This window comes from Salvelinus fontinalis, chromosome 8 (genome assembly GCF_029448725.1).
Source record: "Salvelinus fontinalis isolate EN_2023a chromosome 8, ASM2944872v1, whole genome shotgun sequence".
Lineage (NCBI taxonomy): Eukaryota > Metazoa > Chordata > Actinopteri > Salmoniformes > Salmonidae > Salvelinus > Salvelinus fontinalis.
This window is the reverse complement of record NC_074672.1, coordinates 2,599,871-2,621,902: the sequence shown is the minus strand read 5'-3', so window position 1 is coordinate 2,621,902 and position 22,032 is coordinate 2,599,871. Positions and strand designations below refer to the sequence as shown.

The 22,032-nt window shown below is 44.4% G+C and overlaps 1 pseudogene; it reads left to right on the top strand.

Moving 5' to 3' along the window:
* Positions 1-434: 434 nt before the first annotated feature.
* Positions 435-16,110, top strand: LOC129861410 (integrin alpha-3-like; annotated as a pseudogene).
* Positions 16,111-22,032: the final 5,922 nt, after the last annotated feature.

The window sequence follows — 22,032 nt, the reverse complement described above, 5'->3', positions numbered from 1 at the left end:
GTTTTTGCTGTGAGCAAATGGGGTAACCTAGGTAACCACAGGTTGTTTTCCCCACAGGCGGGCAGGGCCGCGTGACGTTATATCCAATACCGACTGGGTCTACTCCAAGTGTACTGATAGGAGCAGAGCAGAAAGTAAAAGCTAGGTAGAAAATACACAGGTTAAGACAACGTCGTCACAAATCTGGGACCAGCGCCGTTGCTAACTAGCATAGCTGGCCCCATTGTTGCAAAGAGTTATGGGATATTAGAATCCCGTGCTTAACCTTTGTCATCTTCAGCCTAGGGTGAGTTCGTAAATTCACTCTAGCTATCTACTACGATTTCAGAGCACTGTCGTCTGTGTGCCAGAGCGCAGAATCAGCGCTCACTGAAAGAGCATGAAGTTCACTAACCCTCTTAGTGGAGGTAATAGCCAACAGGAATGCCACCTTCATGGATAGGTGCTTCAAAGACGCTAACACCAGGGGCTCGATGCACACGTCTAACTCCCTTCATGAACTTGGAGAGCAATGGGTGGCCACCCACGGGTCCCTCAGGCCATCATCATGGCATGCCAAAATTGTGGCCAAGTACACTATCAAAGTAGATGCCGTACAGCCCGCAATAAGCAGTGATTGTAAAAAGTGTAAAACCATTTGTACATCTCACGACTCGTGGGCAACATTATGCCCCTCACACCAAGTACAGAATATGCCCCACCGCATTTGATATGACAAGTTGGTGGAGGAAGCCCTGGTGTTGTGCAACGTGTTCACCAAATTGTCCTGAAGTCCTAGCCCATTTACGCCTCTCAGGGGCCAAGCCCAAAGCTGGATGCCACAGCGTCCCCCGAGCCTGAGAGAGCAGGTCGTGTCTCAGCAGCAAGCTGTCATGGGGTCCCAAAGAGGAGGGACAACAGGAGGCTGAACCATGGTCATCTCGGCCAGTATGGGGCTATCAGGAGCAGCCTGATAGCCCCTGATAGTCCGTGGAGGTGATAGTCCGTGGAGGTGCCATGATCTCAGTCCCCCCGGTGATTGATATACATGTTGTCTGATCTGACCAGGACATGCCTTCCCCTTCAAGTAGGGCAGGAACTGTTGGAGTGCCAGGCGAACCGCCCTGAGCTCAAGCACTTAAAAAAAACAACAACGGCGACCTGGCCAAGATAAAGCAAAGCAGTGCGACACAAAAAACAACACAGAGTTACACATGGAAAAAACAAGCGTACAGTCAATAACACAATAGGAAAAAATAAGAAAGTCTATATACAGTGTGTGCAAATGGCGTAGGGAGGTAAGGCAATAAATAGGCCATAGTAGCGAAGCAATTACAATTTTGCAAATTAACACTGGAGTGATAGATGAGCAGATGATGATGTGCAAGTAGAAATAATGGTGTGCAAAAAAGCAGAAAAGTAAATTAAAACATTATGGGGATGAGGTAGGTAGATTGGGTGGCCTATTTACAGATGGGCTATGTACAGCTGCAGCAATCGGTTAGCTGCTCAGATAGCTGATGTTTAAAGTTAGTGAGGGAAATATAAGTCTCCAGCTTCAGCGATTTTTTTCAATTCATTCCAGTCATTGGCAGCAGAGAACTGGAAGGAAAGGCGGCCAAAGTGGGTGTTGGCTTTGGGGATGACCAGTGAGATATACCTGTTGGAGTGCGTGCTACGGGTGGGTGTTGTTATCGTGACCAGTGAGCTGAGATAAGGCGGAGCTTTACCTAGCATAGACTTATAGATGACCTGGAGCCAGAGGGTCTGGCGACGAATATGTAGCGAGGGCCAGCCGACTAGAGCATACATGTCGCAGTGGTGGGTGGTATAAGGGCTTTGGTGACAAAACGGATGGCACTGTGATAGACTGCATCCAGTTTGTGAGTAGAGTGTTGGAAGCTATTTTGACATTGCCGAAGTCGAGGATTGGTAGGATAGTCAGTTTTACGAGGGTATGTTTGGCGGCGTGAGTGAAGGAGGCTTTGTTGCGAAATAGGAAGCCGAATCTAGATTTCATTTTGGATTGGAGATGATTAATATGAGTCTGGAAGGAGAGTTTAGAGTCTAGCTAGACACCTAGGTAATTGTAGTTGTCCACATACTCTAAGTCAGAACCGTCCAGAGTAGTGATACTAGTCGGGTGGGCGGGTGCGGGCAGTGAACTGTTGAAGAGCAGGCATTTGGTTTTACTAGCATTTAAGAGCAGTTGGAGGCCACGGAATGAGTGTTGTATGGCATTGAAGCTCTTTTTGGAGGTTAGTTAACACAGTGTCCAAAGAAGGGCCTGATGTATACAGAAGGGTGTCATCTGCGTAGAGGTGGATCAGGGAATCACCCGCAGCAAGAGCGACATCGTTGAAATATACAGAGAAAAGAGTCGGCCCGAGAATTTAACCCTGTGGCACCCCCATAGAGACTGCCAGAGGTCCGGACAACAGGCCCTCCGATTTGACACACTGAACTCTGTCCGTGAAGTTGTTGGTGAACCAGGCGAGGCAGTCATTTGAGTAACCAAGGCTGTTGAGTCTGCCGATAAGAATACGGTGATTGACGGAGTCAAAAGCCTTGGCCAGAACAATGAAGACGGCTGCACAGTACTGTCTTTTATCGATGGCGGTTATGATATCGTTTAGTACCTTGAGCGTGGCTGAGGTGCACCCGTGACCAGCTCGGAAACCGGATTGCATAGCGGAGAAGGTACGGTGGGATTCGAAATGGTCAGTGATCTGTTTATTAACTTGGCTTTCTAAGACTTTAGAAAGGCAGGGCAGGATGGATATAGGTCTATAACAGTTTGGGTCTTTGAAGAGGGGGATGACCGCGGCAGCTTTCCAATCTTTAGGGATCTCGGACGATACGAAAGCGAGTTGAACCGACTGGTAATAGGGGTTGCAACAATGGCTGCGGATCATTTTAGAATGAGAGGGTCGAGATTGTCTAGTCCAGCTCATTTGTACGGGTACGGGTCCAGGTTTTGCAGCTCTTTCAGAACATCTGCTATCTGGATTTGGGTGAAGGAGAAGCTAGGGAGGCTTGGGCAAGTAGCTGCGGGGGGTGTCGAAGCTGTTGGCCAGGGTTGGGGTAGCCGGGTGACAATGTGCTCTCCCTTCCATTAGACATTTTGTCTGCGGTAACTCGCAAATTTTTCCCTAGGTCCACTCGTCCAAGTGCCGATGCATTTGTGGCATGATGTGAACAGTACAAACTTGTGTCACTATCAAAGTCTAATGGTTTTAAATGACTGTTTTCTATTGTCTGGAAACTCACTTGTAGAATTCGCTTGCAGTAGGTCTCTTAAAAAAGAGAAGCCGTGCAATGTTATTAAACAGAGGTGCCTAGCTATTCTTCTTTTGTTGATATCAGGTAACGTGCAACCTAACCCTGGCCTTGATATGCATTGTCTCCAAACCCCTTCTGATTTTAAATCTAGTTCTGGTTTTGGTATTTTTCAATTAAATGTGTTGTCAAAAATTGATGGGGTTAAGATTTGGGCTAAATCAACTGATGCTGATTTAATTATGTTTTCTGAAACCTGGCTCAGCAAGTCTGTTCTTGATAAGGATATTTGTATGAATGGTTAGTTACAATGTGTGTCACACTGATCGAGTGGGGGTGTGGCTATATATGTAAAGACTACATTCCTTGTAAGTGTGGCAAAGTCTGAAACTATTTATAAACAGTTGGAATTTCTTGCTTTGAATCTTGAGGTTTAAAGGGGTCTCTCTATAACTGTGATTGGCTGTTATAGACCCCCCTCTGCTCTCTGTGATGCATTTTCTTCTCTGATGCACCTTATGTCTAAACTTCTTTACAGTGAAATGATCTGGATTGGTGATCTCAACTGGTGTTGGTTAAAGCCAGCGTCTGATGTTTTTTAAAATGTTTTGTAATTCTATGAATCTTACCCAGTTGATTAACTCACCCACCTGCCCAAATCTCAAATGTCCAGAGAAATCTACCCTGATTGATTTGATATTGACAAATGTTCCACGGTTGGTGTTTTTTGTAATGATTTAAGTGACCATTGTGCTGATGTTGCTGTTAGAAATTCTAAGGTTACCAAGACAAACCCACGCTTTATTCGTAAGAGAAATTTGAAGAGTTTTAATGAGCAGGCTTTCTTTCATGATTTGTTTTGATTTTATTTTGACTGGAGCAAGATTGAGCTTATTCCTGATGTGGAAACTGCCTGGAAATTCTTTAATTATGTTTTTTTCCAGTTAAAGGATGGGATAATCCATGGTTTTCTTCTGAGCTGTCTTGTATAATTCACGAACGTAATCTAGCCTGTGCTAAAGCAAGGAAATCATGTTCTGATGCTGATTGGCTTCTTTTTAGGCAGTTACGAAACAATTGTCCTTCTCTTCTCAAGAAGGCCAAGTCAGAATATTTTATGTCTGTTACCACTGATAACCTGAATGACCCAAGAAAGTCTTGGAAGGCTATTAAGTCTACAATACCGTTCAAAAGTTTGGGGTCACTTAGAAATGTCCTTGTTTTCCTTTAAAACATACATGAAATTAGTTGCAAAATGAATAGGAAATATAGTAAAGACGTTGACAAGGTTGTAAATAATTATTATTATTATTTTTTATTTATTTTTTTTATCCCCTTTTCTCCCCAATTTTCATGGTATCCAATCGCTAGTAATTACTATCTTGTCTCATCGCTACAACTCCCGTACGGGCTCGGGAGAGACGAAGGTCGAAAGCCATGCGTCCTCCGAAGCACAACCCAACCAAGCCGCACTGCTTCTTTAACACAGCGCGCCTCCAACCCGGAAGCCAGCCGCACCAATGTGTCGGAGGAAACACCGTGCACCTGGCCCCCTTGGTTAGCGCGCACTGCGCCCGGCCCGCCACAGGAGTCGCTGGAGCGCGATGAGACAAGGATATCCCTACCGGCCAAACCCTCCCTAACCCGGACGACGCTAGCCCAATTGTGCGTCGCCCCACGGACCTCCCGGTCGCGGCCGGCTGCGACAGAGCCTGGGCGCGAACCCAGAGACTCTGGTGGCGCAGTTAGCACTGCGATGCAGTGCCCTAGACCACTGCGCCACCCGGGAGGCCAAATAATGATTTTTAATTGAAATAATAATTATGTTGTTGCTTTCGTCAAAGAATCCTCCATTTGCAGCAATTACAGCCTTGCAGACCTTTGGCATTCTAGTTGTCAATTTGTTGAGGTCATCTGAAGAGATTTCACCTCATGCTTCCTGAAGCACCTCCCACAAGTTGGATTGGCTTGATGGGCACTTCTTAAGTACCATACGGTCAAGCTGCTCTCACAACAGCTCAATAGGGTTGAGATCCAATGACTGTGTTGGCCACTCCATTATAGACAGAATACCAGCTGACTGCTTCTTCCCTAAATAGTTATTGCATAGTTTAGAGCTTTGGGTCATTGTCCTGTTGTAGGAGGAAATTGGCTCCAATTAAGCGCTGTCCACAGGGTATGGAATGGCATTGTAAAATGGAGTGATAACCTTCCTTCTTCAAGATCCCACTTTACCCCAACCAAAGCACCATCAGACCATCACATTGCCTCCACCATGCTTGATAGATGGCGTCAAGCACTCCTCCGGCATCTTTAAATTTTTTCTGCGTCTCGCGAATGTTCTTCTTTGTGATCCGAACACCTCAAACTTAGATTTGTCTGTCCATAACACTTTTTTACAGTCTTCGTCTGTCTGTCCAGTGTCTGTGTTATTTCGCCCATCTTAATCTTTTCTTTTTATTGGACAGTCTGAGATATGGCTTTTTCTTTGCAACTCTGCTTAGAAGGCCAGTATTCCGGAGTAGCCTCTTCACTGTTGACGTCGAGACAGGTGTTTTGCGGGTACTATTTAATGAAGCTGCCAGTGGAGGACTTGTGAGGCGTCTGTTTCTCGCCTATGTAGATATTCCATAAAAAATCAGCCGTATCCACATACGATAGTCATTTACAACATTAACAATGTCTACACTGTATTTCTCAATTTTATGTTATTTTAATGGACAAAAAAATGTGCTTTTCTTTCAAAAACAAGGATATTTCTAGGTGACCCCCAAACTTTTGAACGGTAGTGTATGTCTGGTAACATTCATGTTAATGAATTACCGTCATGTGTATTGAAGGACTCTGTTGCTGCAAATGACAAAACTGAAATGCTAAATTGTTGCAATGAGCACTTTGTAGGCTGTTTGATTCAGTGTCCTTTGTCTCTGTAAAACCCTGTGTGGATGAATCAGTGAGAGCTGGTCAAACATTTAGCTTTTTGCCATTCTCAGTGCAGGAGGTACATAAAGCCCTGAAATGCGTATAACAGAGAAAGCCTGCAGGTCCTGATCATCTTGATCCCTATTTTTTAAATCTGGCAGTTGATTTCATAGCTGAACTACGTACATATCTGTTCAATCTAACCCTGGAATGTAATGAAATCCCAAAGATCTGGAAATCAGCATTTGTCCTACCACTTTTAAAAGGGGGAGATCCAACTCTTTAAAATAATTATAGGCCAATCTCAAAGCTGTCACCCCTGGCGGAAAATACTTGAAACCCTTGTTAGAGAACAGCAAAAATCATTTGTTATATACTAACTCTATTTTATCACTGTACCAATCGGGTTTCAGGAAGAAGCATAGCACAATTACAGCAGCCATGAAGGTTTTAAATGATATCACTGAAGCCCTTGAAAAAAAAACAGCACTGGGTCTCACTTTTTATTGATCTCGCTAAGGTTTTTGATACAGTTGATCATGCTATACCGAGGTAGAGATTGTCGAGCGTAGGTCTTTCGGCTCATGCAGTTGCATGGTTTGCTAATTATCTGTCTGATAGAACTCAGTGCACTCAATTTGATGGGCTTATGTCTGTTAAATTGTCTGTCTGTAATGGTGTGCCCCAGGGCTCTATACTTGGTCCCATCTCATTCAGTATTTATATAAATAATTTAGACAAAAATATGCAAAATGCGCAACTTCACTTTTATGCTGATGATATTGTTATTTATTGTTGTGCCTCGTCTCTCACAAAAGCTTTCCAGATTTGCAAACGGCTTTTTATACTGTTCAACGTACCTTGTGTCAATTAAAGCTTATCCTCAATGCTGACAAAACTCAACTAATGGTGTTTTCTAAAGCAAAAAAATAGACCTCTGAACCTTTCACCTATTACTACCTGTCAGGGCAATGAGATTGAGGCTGTAACCTCATATAAATATATTGGAATTTTAAATGATGATGGCTCTCTTTTAAATTGCATATTCAACAACTTACAAAAGAATGTAAGCTGAAGTTGGGATTTTATTTTATGAATAAGGCCTGTTTTTCTTTTGAAGCCAGAAGGAGGCTTGTATCAGCTACATTTATGCCTATAGTAGACTACGGTGAAATTTTATATATGAACGCTTCCATTAAGTGTTTGAGATCAATTTACCCCCTTTACCATGGAGCATTGAGATGTATTTTAAACTGCAAAACCCTTACGCACCACTGCACTTTGAATACCAGGGTTGGCTGGCCTTCTTTAGTCACTCGTAGGCTCAGTCACTGGTATACTTGTATTTACAAAGCCATTTTGGCTTTACTACCATTTTATTTGGGCATTTTTATTGTTCAGAAATGTGGTGGGTACTCTCTTCGTTCGCTGGACTTTATTCTGCTAACTGTTCCAAATAACCTAACTGAATTTGGTAAAAGGGCTTTTATGTACTCTGCACCATCGGCTTGGAAGGCCTTACAAAATACTTTTAAACTGGAAGAACTTGTCCTGATTTGGGTTTTTAAATCATTGATGAAGGATTTTGAGGCTGATTTCTTGAAATGTCAATGTTTTTAATTTGCTGTTTAATGACTTCGTTATACTCCTGTGATTTCTACGATTTTTACTAGATTACTTGTCGTTTTTCATGTTGCCTGTCTGTAATTGTGTAATGACTTCCATGAATTTGAAACGAAAGCTTGACCTGGGCCTGGGGATCAGACTCCAGAGCCCTTTTATTCAGAGTTGTGTGAATGAGGTGGTCGACATTTGTCGTGGTAATTTCCTGTATTACTAAATGAGGAGAGTTTACAAACCACACACAAGTCAGAGTTATATTTTAAACTCCATCTTTAATTATATGAGCTTCACCATAGCCCTTTGACTCTCAGATCAATTCAGTGTCTATAAATGAATTCTCTGAGAGTGCTAACAAAAAATACTTAGTGTCTTTTATAGCCAAGATACACCCCTCTCAACTTACATGACGAACCACAGATCTTAGGAACTTCACCAAGGGCCTTTTACTTTAGAGAGGAGTATTCCATAGCCAGATAGCATTAGCTATAAATTATTGTTCAGTTTGCTCTCTAAGACGAGGTTCTAATCTCGTTCTTGGTACTTCTTAGTACCAAAACATTACCTCATCCAATGGCATATATCAATTGTAAATTCTAGATACTCCCATCTCAAATACACCCCCTCTTCTCCCCACTCCTGGAGAAGCTCACTAAGGGGAGTGAACCTCTAGGTCATATACTATGAAAGATAAGTTCAACATCAGAGGGGTAATACAATGGTTCCAGACACTGCCATACTCCTCCCCCCCAATGGGAAAATGAGGGAGTGATTGGAGTACAGACATAGTGGAGCCCTTCACATGGTTTCACAGATATATTCACCTATGAAGACAATGTTCAAACCTGACTTCTCCCTTTCTGATATTCTGCATATTACCAGACATGTAAAAGAAAAGCCTGACCTCTCCCCTCTCTGGGCCCCAAGTGACTTTTCCCTAGAGGAGAAAGGAAAATGCAACTGCCAACAATATAGTCCAAAAGAAGACATTCCAATGACAAGTATAAAGTAAATAAAACATCTTATTTATCTATGTTACCTAACTAATTCTGATTCAGCTACGACACTTTCAACACTTATCAGTTGGTTTGTGCAGGCTGAAGTATTGTGCTTTCGTATGCTATCAGAAACTTTAACATTTGTAACAATCATGGCAACATGCATTTGTTGCTACGCCTCTGTAATTACAGACTGCAATTACCACCAGCTACATGTTGTTAGTACAGTGTAACTATGAATTAATACAATTTAATTACGATACTTGTTACAGTGTACTTACATACTGTATGTAATAACATTGTAATAAGGACCCATTAAAATGAAGCATTGGCATCTCTTCTCTATGTCTCCTACAGTTTGACCATAACAGTCTGTTTCTCCTACACTCTCAGCAATGGGAACAAAGGTTTCAAGAAAAACACAAGTGTCATTCCTTTTCTAATACATCCTCACACAGTATATACACCTGGCCTGTACTTATTTCTGGCTGTACATCTAACTACTTTTGTCTTTCCTCCCTGTGTAGCGGTGAAGTACACAGTGGAAGCTGACATGGATCGCCGGAACCCTCGAGTTCACTTCCTGGTCAAGAAGCATGACACCTACACAGGCCTCCTCAACATGCCATCTCCCAAGACCGAGTGTCAGGTGCTAGAGCTCAGAGTAGAGGTAAAATACTGTACACACAGACACGCATGTGACTGATCACACAGGACAGACACACACACACACACGCACACATATGACTGATCACACAGGAACACACACTCATCTGTGTCATCTTGTCACGTTCTGACATTAGTTCCTTTTTTATGTATTTATTTTAGTTGCTCAGGGCGTGAGTTGGGGTGGGCATTCTATGTTGTTTTTCTATGTTTTGTTCTAGTCGTTATATTTCTATGTGTTTGGCCTAGTATGGTTCTCAATCAGAGGCAGGTGTCGATCGTTGTCTCTGATTGAGAATCATACTTAGGTAGCCTGTTTTCCCACTATGGGTTGTGGGTAGTTATTTTCTGTTTAGTGTTTTTGTTTGCACCTTACAGAACTGTTCGTTTGTCGAGTATTCATTCTTTATTAAATGTATTATGAATATGTACCACGCTGCACTTTGGTCCTCTTCTCCTTCCACCAACGACAACCGTTACACATCTTCTCCAGGAATATGTGAGGGATAAACTGGAGCCGGTGGTTTTCTCCCTGAATGTGTCCCTGGATGAACAGAAAGTCAGGAAAGCCCTGTAGAACCTGGACTCCTACCCTGTATTGAGCCACAAACAGAAAATTAGTGAGAGGAAGGCGGTATGTTACTGATTTAGGAATAACCTGATTCCAGTGAGTACGTAGTCATGTGTGTTTTCAAACTCTTTCTTCCCGTTTTTTTGCAGATCAACTTTCAGAAGGAGTGTGGCTCAGACAACAAGTGCACCAGTAACCTGCAGCGAACAGCTAAGTTTGCTAACGAGAGACTGAAGCCTTACCCCAGGTATGTGGAAAACACAGAAGAAGATATGTTATTCATGTGGTATCGGGCAGATCGTCCGTCTGAATACATTGAAAGTCGATGTTACTCTAAGAACTGCATGTTGTAATCCAATCAATCTAAAATGGATCAAGCCTCAACTCTATCAAATCATGTAGGTCCCCACCAAAAATTGGTTTGGACCCCAGTGCTTCAGATTCACACGATTTCCCTCTGGCGCAATATTTTGTCCATGGTCCCTTATACATGAACTGTGATGTTCTGTGTGCATACAGCCAGGGGAACCACCCATCGCGGCAGTACGGCAATAATGTGAAGAAGATGATGCTACTAGTGGAGGTAACTAACCTGCCTGGCCCTGGGAAGGTAGCTGAGGACGCCCACCAAGCCATGCTCAACATCTCCATCCCCTCCACTCTCAGATACTCTAGCGTGCGTTCCCGGGTACATCCACCAGAGAGTGACAAAGGGTTAGGTGAAGTCTGACTATTGACAGGTCCATTGACTTTAATTGCTCTGTCAACTATGTTCTGTACATACAGGTAATAGTGTCATAATGCCAACTGATATTTACTCGTGAGCTGTTGCACCCTCTATAATCACTGTGGTTATTACTAGAAGAAAGTTTGAACGTCTTGAAGAACGATCTGGCATAAATGGCTATGTGCTCTTTTAATCTCCAGAAGAGGACTGGCCACCCCTCGGAGCCTGGTTCCTCTCTAGGTTTCTTCCTAGGTACCTGCCTTTCTGGGGAGTTTGTCCTGGCCACTGTGCTTCTGCATCTGCATTGCTTGTCCTTTTGGGTTTTAGGCTGGGTATCAGAATAGCACTCTGTAACAACTGCTGATGTGAAAAGGACTTTATAAAATACATTTGATTGACTATGTGTATTTATTTGTAGGATCCTGATGTAGAATGTAGTGCCGAGAAGACTGTTATCTGTGAGCTGGGGAATCCACCGAGGAGTAATGAGATGGTAAGGCCATACTCTTTTAACCCATAGAGATTATACAGTACACCACATCATTGGTTTTACCCTACTGTAATGGTGCCTTGTGATAGTTCAAGTCTCACGACCCCTCACATGGTTTGCAGGTCTCTCTGCAGCTCATCTTTGAAACATCCGGAATCAACCTGAACACCTGTTGTCTACGTAAGCAACAGGAGATAGTTGTCGTCACTCTACATCCTCATATCATTATCTCATATTTACAGCAGTCAGTCTTTATGTCCGAGGGGGATATATGAATATAATTGGGTAAATAAACTAACCAAATAAACACTGTTGTCTCTCCAGGTTTAGTGAGCAGAATGACCTGTACACTGTGGTCCTGCTGACAGAGAACTTCATCCAGACTTCCTTTTCCATGTTAGTGTAACTTCAGGCACACACACCACGTTGTCCTAATGCAAGGCCAAGAGCCTGTTTCACAATCTAACTTCCGTTGACATCCCCCTTCTTCTTCTTCTTGTTCTTCCATCCTTCTTTCCTTCCTTCCTTCCTCTACCCCCCCCCCCCCCCTCCTCCTCTAAACAGAGACAAGCCCCTGGTCCAGACCTACTTCAGCGGGAAGGTGATGGGGGAGTCAGCTATGAACACCACCAGTGACGTGGGCAGTCTGGTGGAATAGACCTTCAAGGTGAGACACCAGCACTTAGCTAACGTCAGCTATGTTGTGGGCTAGTGAGTGATGCTTCCCTTTAAGTCTGAGCTGTAATTGTAGGCTGAACAGTTTTGCGAAGTAATATGTTCTGGACAGATTGTCAGTTGTCTGGAGTTGTGTGGGCGAGCTAGGTGTAGCTAGGTGTAGCTAGGTGTTGGCAGAAAAAAATGATAATGTGCGGTTAATATTACTATAAACACCACACTGCTTCTTCTTGTGATGTTGTGGGGGAAGAGACCCCAAATAAACTGGATCACATTACAGAACATTTAGATATAAATGATTTATGTAGAATAGACATGCTTTGTAGTCACACAGAATGAGGAATCCCGTAAGCTCTGTATACATTGTCATTTTTATATCGATATCTGTTCTGTTGCCATGTGTTTTTCCTGTGGTGGCTGTGATACCACCGTTCTACCACCAGGTGTCAGTGAAGGTAGAGCCTCTGGGTGCGCTGGGGACCCCTGGCCATGGAGTTTGAGTTGCCCCACGAGGTGACCAATGGGAAGTGGCTTCTCTACCTGACTGAGATCGTTACCAAAGGGACAACTGAGACACACTGTGTCCCTCCAGGGGACATCGTCAATCTGCTCAACCTCACGGTGAGTTACCAGAGTCTACAGAGGCCACAGAAACAGGTTTTAAATGCTAATTTCTAGTGACTTCTGAGAAAAGGACACAGACAAATCTTAACATACAAAGGTGCACATTTACAAGGCTAAGGGGGCCTTGCAGAGGGGCACTTACTCTGGTACAGTCCAATCAGTCTTTGGGCCATGGCCATTCATACTGTACTGAATACCAGTCTGACTGTTAATGTGGATATATTCAACTAAACAACCATTTTGTACAATTTCTTTGCCCCTGCCAGGTTGTTACTAATGCTGCTCTATATAAAGTATGGTTTTAAACATAATGTCATATTTTCAACTTATAATACAGTTATTATACTGTAATAATAACCATCAACATGCACTGTTCAAAACTGTTTAGATTTTTTTTTAAAGGTCAAACTGAAATGAATCAGTCTCCACTCCACAATTATCAAAAATAAAATATCATCATGGCTGACTCTCTCCTGCATTAAGTTCACACATGCAATACACCCTCGAGACTTAATCTGTTATCACTTCATCAGAGATCATTCAGTCTATGAACTATGAGCTTGGAGAGGCACTTCTCACTATCTTACCTGTTGGTTTGTAGCCTCTCTCTCTCAAACGGTCTGTCCATGGGTATCATCAAGTCTGCCTCTCTCCTCCAGAGAAGCCCCTCGCGCGGCACACGGAACGGGTCGGCTGTGGGCGGGATCGCCGAGGCTTTCCAAACAGACAAGCGATGGGCAGAGCGGGGATTATATAGCTCAGTGGGTTTGTGTTGGGCTTGTTGTTGACAGAAATGCCATGAATTGAACTGACATGATTCTTTAGAATCAGAGGCATGTTAGTTATGTCCGTCCTCCAGCTGAACAGGGCACTAGAACCAAAGATTATGGATAAACTGACAAGATAGCTAGCAATTTTTTTGCCATATTAGCAATGACATGACATCTATCAAAACACCTCAAAACAAGACATGGTATCAATAACAACATGAAATGAGCTGAAACGAGACACGATTCCCCAAATGGCAATTTCTTGTCATTTTTGCAAGCAATTTGGCCATCCAGAATCACAACAATATGCTGACTTCTGCCCCAAGGAAATGCACACGCCATTTTCGTGAGATGCCAGCTAACCCATATATAGAAATGCATTTATTAATGTCTACAGTCATTTTTGACACATTTATTTTTATAACAGACACCTTAATGCATACTTTTAGATTATATTATGTGAGCTAAACATAACAATAAAAGGGCTTCAAAGCCTCTCAATGGCCAATACATAGCATCAGCAATCCAGGGTTTATATACACCATTGTTATAGAACAGCGTGTTGACTTTTTGATTACACTTACCAAATTGTACAAACATACAGTGCATTCGGGAAGTATTCAGACCCCTTGACTTTTTCCACATTTTGCTACTTTACAGCCTTATTCTAAAAAGGATCAAAATATTTCCCCTCATCAATCTACACACAATACCCCATAATGACAAAGCGAAAACAGGTTCTAAGACATTTTTGTGTGCTTAGTGTTGCTGTCCTGTTGGAAGGTGAACCTTCACCCCAGTCTGAGGTCCTGAGCGCTCTGGAGCAGGTTTTCATCAAGGATCTCTCTGTACTTTGCTCCATACATCTTTCCCTCGATCCTGACTAGTCTCCCAGTCCCGTCTCCAAGTCTACCATAAAGGCCTGATTGGTGGTGCTGCAGAGATGGTTGTCCTTCTGGAAGGTTATTCCTTCTCCACAGAAGAACTTTGGTGCTCTGTCAGAGTGACCATCGGATTCTTTGTCACTTCCCTGACCAAGGCCCTTCTCCCCCGTTTGCTCAGTTTGGCCGGCCGGCCAGCTCTAGGAAGAGTCTTGGTGGTTATAAACTTCTTCCATTTATGAATGATGGAGGCCACTGTGTTCTTGGAGACCTTCAATGCTGCAGACATTTTTTGATACCCTTCCCCAGATCTGTGCCTCGACACAATCCTGTCTCGGAGCTCTACGGACAATTCCTTCGACCTTATGACTTGGTTTTTGCTCTGACATGCAATGTCAACTGTGGGACCTTATGTAGACAGTTATGTGCCTTTCCAAATCATGTCCAATCAAGTTGATGATCAATGGAAACAGGATGCACCTGAACTCAATTTCAAGTCTCATAGCAAAGGGTCTGAATACTTATGTCAATAAGGTATTTCAATTTTTATTTGAAATACACTTGCAAAAATGTCTAAAGACCTGTTTTCGCTTTGTCATTATGAGGTATCGTGTGTAGATTTTTTTTATTTAATTCCTTTTAGAATAAGGCCGTAATGTAACAAAATGTGGGGAAAAGGAAGGCGTCTGAATACTTTTCGAATGCACTGTAGAGTGCAATGACTGTACATTTTGTGGAAAAGGCGTGCTGACTGCTCATGATTCACGATGCATGCTACGTTGTGTCGAGGCGTGGTGGAATGAGAACGTACCTCAACCAATGGAAACAGCCACCCCCGCCCCATTCTGTGTGCCACGGCAAGGGGTCCTTACCTCTTTATGAAGTTAACACATGCAATACACCCTCTAGACTTAAGGTGTTATCATTTCATCAGAGATCATATATGATAACTCAGATTCACACTATGACAGATCATCAGCCTATGAACTCTATGGGCTTGGAGAGGCACTTCTCAATCTCTTACCTGTTGATTTGTGTCCTCTCTCTCTCTCCCTCTCTCTCTCCCTCTCTGCCTGTCTGACACAGCAAAAAAATGACTAAACTAACAAATCTACATGTAAAGCTACTAGCCGGGAGAAAGCTTATGGTTGCTCACGTTCGTTCACATATCAAAGTTAATTCACATTCATAAACTTTTTACTTAAACATACTTTGTTGTCGCCAACAACAATTACTTTCCCCAGTGCGGCGAGTAATTATGGTGGTGCTACATTTTCCCCTCACTCACACACTGCCTCGCTGCTTGTAACAACCAAGAGTGAGAACAAAGCAGTCAGTGGGGGCGGAGGAAGGGACACGTTCCAGCAGCGGAGGCCTTTTCAAAATATAAAGGTCCCTCAACTAATCTGTTTTTATTTTATTTATTGGGGGGGCTTCTAACATAATCTGTGTTTACACCCACAGTTAATCACCAATATTTGAAATAAGGAATACTATTTGGAACAAAACACCCAATGAAACCAGACTTGGACCTGACTCACAAGTCTAAAACAGGCTAAATATAATTATGTCTGCACAAAGATAGACTGAAAAGGTCAATGGTATTTTGGGAAGATATGCAGGAGTTGTCTTCATTTCCACACCAGTAATTATGTAATGCAGTGTGGTTCTTCCCCTCCACCTCCTCTCCTTTTTGTCTCTTCCTCTAATCACTTTTTCTCCCTTATTCCCCCTCTCTTCCTCTCCTGTCTGTCTCTCTCTCTCTCCCCCCAGTTGTCCGAGAACAGGAGCAAGCGTCCCAAACGAGGGGTGGAGGCTGAACAACCTCATACCACCGAGCCGCAGGCAGCCATTACCGTGCGGACGCGTCGTAAAGAACCCTATCTACTGGCGAGGACAGGAGATTAGAATAATTAACCATGAGTCCATGATCTATTCATTCTGATACTGAATATAACATAATATCTAGACAGGTGTATGGTCAATTAGAGGCCATAGACACAACGTGTCTCTCACTCTCCTGATGAATGCCTTTACTCTCTCTCCTCTTCAATCTGTTTTTTACTCTATGGGAAAATGTATTTCTTCGACTGACCTACATGGTCTATTTTTGTCTAATTCCTTAGTTTAGCCTTCAGATTTTGTGATTGTTAAATTTTTTAAAAATCAACAATTCGAAAATCAACACTATTTGAATATGGCTTTCCCTACTGTGTTGTCTGTCTTCCCAACAGCTTGGCTTCTTCAAGCGGGCCATCTACTACCAGATTATGCCAAAGTACTATGGAGTGTACTTTCAAGCTTAACATCCTTATCATTTATCGCCCTCCAGGTTCCCTTGGAGAGTTCATCAATGAGCTTGATGCCTTGATAAGCTCCTTTCCTGAGGACGGCTCACCTCTCACAGTTCTGGGTGACTTTAACCTCCCCATGTCTACCTTTGACTCATTCCTCTCTGCCTCCTTCTTTCCACTCCTCTCCTCTTTTGACCTCACCCTCTCACCTTCCCCCCCTACTCACAAGGCAGGCAATACGCTTGACCTCATCTTTACTAGATGCTGTTCTTCCACTAACCTCATTGCAACTCCCCTCCAAGTCTCCGACCACTACCTTGTATCCTTTTCCCTCTCGCTCTCATCCAACACTTCCCACACTGCCCCTACTCGGATGGTATCGCGCCGTCCCAACCTTCGCTCTCTCTCCCCCGCTACTCTCTCCTCTTCCATCCTATCATCTCTTCCCTCTGCCCAAACCTTCTCCAACCTATCTCCTGATTCTGCCTCCTCAACCCTCCTCTCCTCCCTTTCTGCATCCTTTGACTCTCTATGTCCCCTATCCTCCAGGCCGGCTCGGTCCTCCCCTCCCGCTCCGTGGCTCGACGACTCATTGCGAGCTCACAGAACAGGGCTCCGGGCAGCCGAGCGGAAATGGAGGAAAACTCGCCTCCCTGCGGACCTGGCATCCTTTCACTCCCTCCTCTCTACATTTTCCTCTTCTGTCTCTGCTGCTAAAGCCACTTTCTACCACTCTAAATTCCAAGCATCTGCCTCTAACCCTAGGAAGCTCTTTGCCACCTTCTCCTCCCTCCTGAATCCTCCTCCCCCTCCCCCCTCCTCCTCCCTCTCTGCAGACGACTTCGTCAACCATTTTGAAAAGAAGGTCGACGACATCCGATCCTCGTTTGCTAAGTCAAACGACACCGCTGGTTCTGCTCACACTGCCCTACCCTGTGCTTTGACCTCTTTCTCCCCTCTCTCTCCAGATGAAATCTCGCGTCTTGTGACGGCCGGCCGCCCAACAACCTGCCCGCTTGACCCTATCCCCTCCTCTCTTCTCCAGACCATTTCCGGAGACCTTCTCCCTTACCTCACCTCGCTCATCAACTCATCCTTGACCGCTGGCTACGTCCCTTCCGTCTTCAAGAGAGCGAGAGTTGCACCCCTTCTGAAAAAACCTACACTCGATCCCTCCGATGTCAACAACTACAGACCAGTATCCCTTCTTTCTTTTCTCTCCAAAACTCTTGAACGTGCCGTCCTTGGCCAGCTCTCCTGCTATCTCTCTCAGAATGACCTTCTTGATCCAAATCAGTCAGGTTTCAAGACTAGTCATTCAACTGAGACTGCTCTTCTCTGTATCACGGAGGCACTCCGCACTGCTAAAGCTAACTCTTTCTCCTCTGCTCTCATCCTTCTAGACCTATCGGCTGCCTTCGATACTGTGAACCATCAGATCCTCCTCTCCACCCTCTCCGAGTTGGGCATCTCCGGCGCGGCCCACGCTTGGATTGCGTCCTACCTGACAGGTCGCTCCTACCAGGTGGCGTGGCGAGAATCTGTCTCCTCACCACGCGCTCTCACCACTGGTGTCACCCAGGGCTCTGTTCTAGGCCCTCTCCTATTCTCGCTATACACCAAGTCACTTGGCTCTGTCATAACCTCACATGGTCTCTCATATCATTGCTATGCAGACGACACACAATTAATCTTCTCCTTTCCCCCTTCTGATGACCAGGTGGCGAATCGCATCTCTGCATGCCTGGCAGACATATCAGTGTGGATGACGGATCACCACCTCAAGCTGAACCTCGGCAAGACGGAGCTGCTCTTCCTCCCGGGGAAGGACTGCCCGTTCCATGATCTCGCCATCACGGTCGACAACTCCATTGTGTCCTCCTCCCAGAGCGCTAAGAACCTTGGCGTGATCCTGGACAACACCCTGTCGTTCTCAACTAACATCAAGGCGGTGGCCCGTTCCTGTAGGTTCATGCTCTACAACATCCGCAGAGTACGACCCTGCCTCACACAGGAAGCGGCGCAGGTCCTAATCCAGGCACTTGTCATCTCCCGTCTGGATTACTGCAACTCGCTGTTGGCTGGGCTCCCTGCCTGTGCCATTAAACCCCTACAACTCATCCAGAACGCCGCAGCCCGTCTGGTGTTCAACCTTCCCAAGTTCTCTCACGTCACCCCGCTCCTCCGCTCTCTCCACTGGCTTCCAGTTGAAGCTCGCATCCGCTACAAGACCATGGTGCTTGCCTACGGAGCTGTGAGGGGAACGGCACCTCAGTACCTTCAGGCTCTGATCAGGCCCTACACCCAAACAAGGGCACTGCGTTCATCCAACTCTGGCCGGCTCGCCTCCCTACCACTGAGGAAGTACAGTTCCCGCTCAGCCCAGTCAAAACTGTTCGCTGCTCTGGCACCCCAATGGTGGAACAAACTCCCTCACGACGCCAGGACAGCGGAGTCAATCACCACCTTCCGGAGACACCTGAAACCCCACCTCTTCAAGGAATACCTAGGATAGGATAAAGCTTAAAAGATTTAGATGCACTATTGTAAAGTGGCTGTTCCACTGGATGTCATAAGGTGAATGCACCAATTTGTAAGTCGCTCTGGATAAGAGCGTCTGCTAAATGACTTAAATGTAAAATGTAATGTAAATGAGTGAAAATCCGTAAAGATGAGCGCTACCAGTTCAACATTGGCTTCCAGACGGAGGATGCAGGCAAAAAGTACTGGATCACCAACTGGACAGAGATGCAACGTTACTACTACTGAAGCCCTTACCTTTGACCCTGAACTCTCGACTAGTCTCAGGAGTGTGGTGATGAAAGGACAAAAGGGTTTTTGTGATGTCACACAACTCGGAGGTCACAGCACATGGACTGGTTGTTTCTGGAACCTTCCTCTTCACCGTCTCCATAGATTTCAGCAAAATATTTTGGTTATTTTTTGTGCAATGCGCCAAATATGATAGAGAAATCACAATGTTTCAATTATTTTGATGAAAGGAGTGTTGTACATTCTAGGTGGGGTGTGTTAAAAAATCCCAGTTTGGTTGTAAACACAGGCTAATTTGATCTACTGTATATTTGCAGGGTTAAAAGTTGAAGTTTGACGTTTAAAGACCCTGTTATTTGCAGTTGATCTTGGTTGGACAGAGAACACATTATACGAGTAGAGAAAGAAGTGGTATGGAATGGCAGTGCATAGTTTAGGTGACCCTGCTCGCCCTATCTATCCTCTGTATATCTACTTCTCACTATGACCGCTAAGCACTTCAGAAGGGAGACATAGAATAGCCTAGTAGTTGCTTGTTGTTATGCTCCATCTTTTGAACTAGATAATATTTGGTGGCGGGACGGGATGGTTGGAGTGCACTTGAATTCTGAATGGCTGACAGAAGACGAGCACGTCACTAAATGATCATTTATTTCACTGGACTGTGTGGTTACGACAGTAGAGCTCCGTTGCTGTTGGTCTAGTTGTAATCATATAGAGGGAGTCGTGACACTGTACTAAGTGTATACTGCAGGTCTGTAACCTGCATGAGATTACTGTACGTGACAGCAATATCGGCAGGCTAGAGACAACCTACAGAGCGTGATTGATGGGATTTTAGGTTTTCATTTTCTCGTAGTAAGTAGTAAACCCTACGGCTCTATCCAATCTTTATCGCTGAAGCGCTACAGATTGCGAGATGGTAATGTTCGATTGAACATATGCCGCGTTTACCGTGAATGCAGTCTCGGCTAACGTGGGAACATTGCCTTTACATTAAATCACGCTGTAGCGCTGAACTTCACGATACGGATTTGAATAGAGCACTAGTGTGCAAATGACTGCATTTCTCCTGAATCATTTACGTTGTCACATTTTACTTGTGTGTTTTCTTTGGTCGTTCTTTACTGCGCTTCATGTTTGGTAGGCAGCAGAGCAAATCTAATTTGCAGTTCACAGTTCTCAGTCAAAAGAGAGTAGATATTGATGGTTCCGTCCAAAATGGCACCATATTCCCCACATACAGTAGTGCACTACTTTTGACCAGGACCAGGTTTCCCGATAGCGATGGACCTTGGGCTTACAAGTGCTTTAAAAAAATGCATTGTTCCTACAAACAGATGCAGCATGCGATTCCCAAAACACCACGCGGAAAGGACGTTAGGTAAGTGCGTCGTTGGATCACGTGTCGACACTGACAGGATTGAAAGAAAGGCAGCACTGCTCTCATATCAGCTTTCTCCATTAGAATATTACCTTTAACATTCCACAATACTGACGACAGATATTATAGAGCGATATTATCACGTTATGGCTGGAAATATTTAGGTAGCTTATTCTAGGCTAATGCTTACCCTATCATAATGCACCAAATCACATATGTGGCGCATCATTGCACAGGTTGTCACACATGAAATACACTATATATACAAAAGAACAGTATGTGGACACCACTTCAAATGAGTGGATTCGGCTATTTCAGCCACATGTATAAAACCGAGCTCAACGCCATGCAATCTCCATAGACAAACATTGGCAGTAGATTGGCCTTACTGAAGAGCTCAGTGAATTTCAATTTGGCACCGTCATAGGATGATACCTTTCCAACAAGTCAGTTCGTCAAAATTTCTGCCCTGCTAGAGCTGCCCCGGTGAACGGTAAGTGATGTTATTGAGAAGTGGAAACATCTAGGAGCAACAACGGCTCAGCCGTGAAGTGGTAGGCCACACAAGCTCACAGAACGGGACTGCCGAGTGCTTAAGCGCGTAGCGTCTGTCCTCGGTTGCAACACTCACTAACGAGTTCCAAACCACCTCTGGAAGCAACATCAACACAAGAACTGTACGTCTGAAGATCTCCATGTGCAATGCCAAGCGTCTGCTGGAGTGGTGTAAAGCTTGCCACCATTGGATTCTGGAGCAGTGGAAATCAAGCTTTACCATCTGGCAGTCCAACGGACGAATCTGGGTTTGGTGGATGCCAGGAGAATTCTACCTGACCCAATGCACAGTGCCAACTGTAAAGTTTGGTGGAGGAGGAATAATGGTCTACGGCTGTTTTTCATGGTTCGGACTAGGCCCCTTAGTTCCATTGTAGGGAAATCTTAACACTACAGCATACAATGACATTCTAGATGATTCTGTGCGTCCAACTTTGTTGCAACAGTTTGGGGAAGGCCCTTTCCTGTTTCAGTATGACAATGCCCCTGGTCACAAAGGGAGGTCCGCACAGAAATTCTTTGTCGAGATCGTTGTGGAAGAATTTAACTGTCCTGCACAGAGCCCTGACCTCAATCCCAACAAACACCTTTGGGATTAATTGGAACGCCGCCTGCGAGCCAGGCTTAATCGCCCTAATCAGTGCCCGACATCAATAATGCTCTTGTGGCTGAATGGAAGCAAGTCCCAGCATCAATGTTTCAACATCTAGTGGAAAACCTTCCCAGAAGAGTGGAGGCTGTTATAGCAGCAAAGGAGGGATCAACTCCATATTAATGCCCATGATTTTGGAATGAAATGTTCGACGAGCAGGTGTCCACATACTT